The following is a 2,665-nucleotide window of genomic DNA, read 5'->3' as shown; positions in this document are numbered from 1 at the left end:
TGCCTCTGTTGCCATTTACATTACATTGAATGTTAGATTAAATATAATCTTGCACAGACAAGCAGTTATATCAGCTTGGTCAAGTTTTAAGGTTTTATTTTTCAAACAATGTGTCCCGCTAACAGGGAATGTTTTCAGAAAGTTCTGCAAAGGTTCTGAAGTTATGAACATGAACGTTCATGCAGCAACGTTAATAGAACGTTCATTCCAAGTTACTCGTTCAAAAATATTATTTACACATTGTTCATGCAATATTTTATATTCATGTTTATAAATGTTTATACAAGTTTATACTTATTGGTATGGTTCAGAGCAGTGTTATTAAAATTAACTAAAACTAAAAAAACATCCAAAAATAATAATAAAAACATTTTTTTAAATAATATGAATGTTTAACTAAATAAAAGTACAAATAAACTAACTAATAAAACTAATAAACGAATAAACTAATACAAATTACAAGAATACAATACAATTACTAAAATTTAAATAAAAAACTGAAAATAAAATTTAATTTAAAATATTACACCAACTATAAAAGTATCTCAATGATACCAAAAAATTGGCTCAGAGAACAAAGCGACATTCCCAAATAAAAAAAATTTGGTAACACTTTAGTATAGGGTCCAATTCACACTAATAACTAGTTGCTTATTAGCATGTTTATTATTAACATATTGGCTGTTTATTAGTGCTTGTAAAGTACATATAATGCATGACATCCATAATCCTACCCAATACCCTAAACTTAACAACTACCTTATAAACTATTAATAAGCAGCAAATAAGGAGTTAATTGAGGCAAAAGTCATAGTTAATGGTTAGTTATTAGTGAGAATTGGACCCTAAAATAAAGTGTGACCGAAAATTCAAACTAAACACTCCCTCAATGTGTTCAGTCACACTTTAATTTAAGGTTCAGTTTGCGCTATTAACAAACAAATAACTAAGACTTTTGCCTCAATAAACACCTAAATAGAGATGTAGAATATGTGCTTTATAAGGACTAATAAAGCCCAGATAAAGTGAGTTGCAGTAGTCCAACCTTGAAGTTATAAACGCACAAATTACTGTTTGAAGGCCCTTCATGGAAAGCATCCTCTTGATTCTAGCAATTGATCTTAATTGAAAGAAACTACTTTTCACAACAGCACTTATCTGCTTATTTGATGACAGAGGGCCAAGCTGCTTGGCAATGCACAGTTGTTGGACCAAAAACCATTATTTCCGTTTTATCCTTATTCAACTGTAAAACTAAATCAAGTCCATCCAGCATTTAAATTCCTGAAGACATGCAAACAGATTAGACACAGAACAGTTCTTGTTTTTAACAGAAAAATAAAGTTGAGTGTCGTCGGCAAAGAAATAATATGATCAAATAAAGGAGAAAAGGAGAGGACCCAAAATAGAGCCCTGAGGAACGCCATTGGAGATTTGAGCCCGAGATGAGAAACAATTCCCACAATTCACAGAAAAAGATACGTTCTTAAGGTAAGAAGCAAACCAGTTCAGCACAGATCCCTGGAAACCAGCTACCTGATCAAGTCTTTGAAGAACGATGTCATGATCTATTGTATCAAATGCTGCACTTAAATCAAGCATGATTAGGATGCAGCAAGAGCCAGAGTCAAGGGAAAGTAAAATATCATTCTTCAAGAGGGAAGAATTAATACCATGAAATTCTCTAAACCCAAACTGAAATGTGTCAAAAAATATTAAAAGTACATAAGTAAGATCAGATCTGAGAATAAACAACTTTTTCCAAAACTTTTGAGATTAAAGAGCATTTAGAAATGGGTTTATAGTTATTTAGGTCATGCTGATTATTAAACAGTTTACATTTTTAAACAGTGGTTGGACTATAGCATGTTTAAAAGAAGCTTGTACAATTCCATTTGTAAAGGATATATTGATATTAGCAGTAATAACTTGACTTAAGGCTGGAAAAGCCTCTTTAAAAATCTGAGAAGTCAGGACATCCGAGTGACAAAATGAGGGATTCATACTAAGAATAATATCATAAAGTTGTGAAGGGGACACAGGTCGGAAAAGATATCGGGAGCTCTGATGAAAAGCCATTTCTAAACCGTTCACAAAAATCAGTGGAGAATTCTAATGAAGCACTTGGAGCAGGATTTAAAAAGACAACAACTGTGTTTAAAAAAAGGTATCAACAGCCCATGTGCATTTTGTGCAATTTAATCTGACATGTATTTCCTCTGAGCTTACTTTGCACCAGTACTCTGATACTGTTTAAGACATTGTCTGAAAATTGTTTAAGACATTGTCTGAAAAAAAAAAAAAAAGATATCTGAAGTTTATCTATCTTCAAACTCGCACGCCTACACTCTTGTCTTATGTCATGAATGGGCTTCTGAAGCCATGGCTGTATTTTTTTTTTTTTTTCATTGACAGTAGAGAAATCAAAATATCTATAATAATGAGGAGAGTCATAGGATTTAAGAAGAGTTCAAGGCAATACAGAGTCAAAAGTTGAACTAGTTAAGATTAACTAGTTGTTTATTAGCATGCATATTACTTGGCTGTTTATTAGCAATTATAAAGCACATATTAATGCATTATTTTGCATGCTCATATTGTAGATATCTTAATCCTACCCCATAACTAAACTTAATAACTACCTAACTATTCATAAGCAGCAAAA

Source organism: Carassius gibelio, chromosome A15 (genome assembly GCF_023724105.1).
Source record: "Carassius gibelio isolate Cgi1373 ecotype wild population from Czech Republic chromosome A15, carGib1.2-hapl.c, whole genome shotgun sequence".
NCBI classification, from domain to species: domain Eukaryota; kingdom Metazoa; phylum Chordata; class Actinopteri; order Cypriniformes; family Cyprinidae; genus Carassius; species Carassius gibelio.
Note: the sequence above shows the minus strand (reverse complement) of the source record.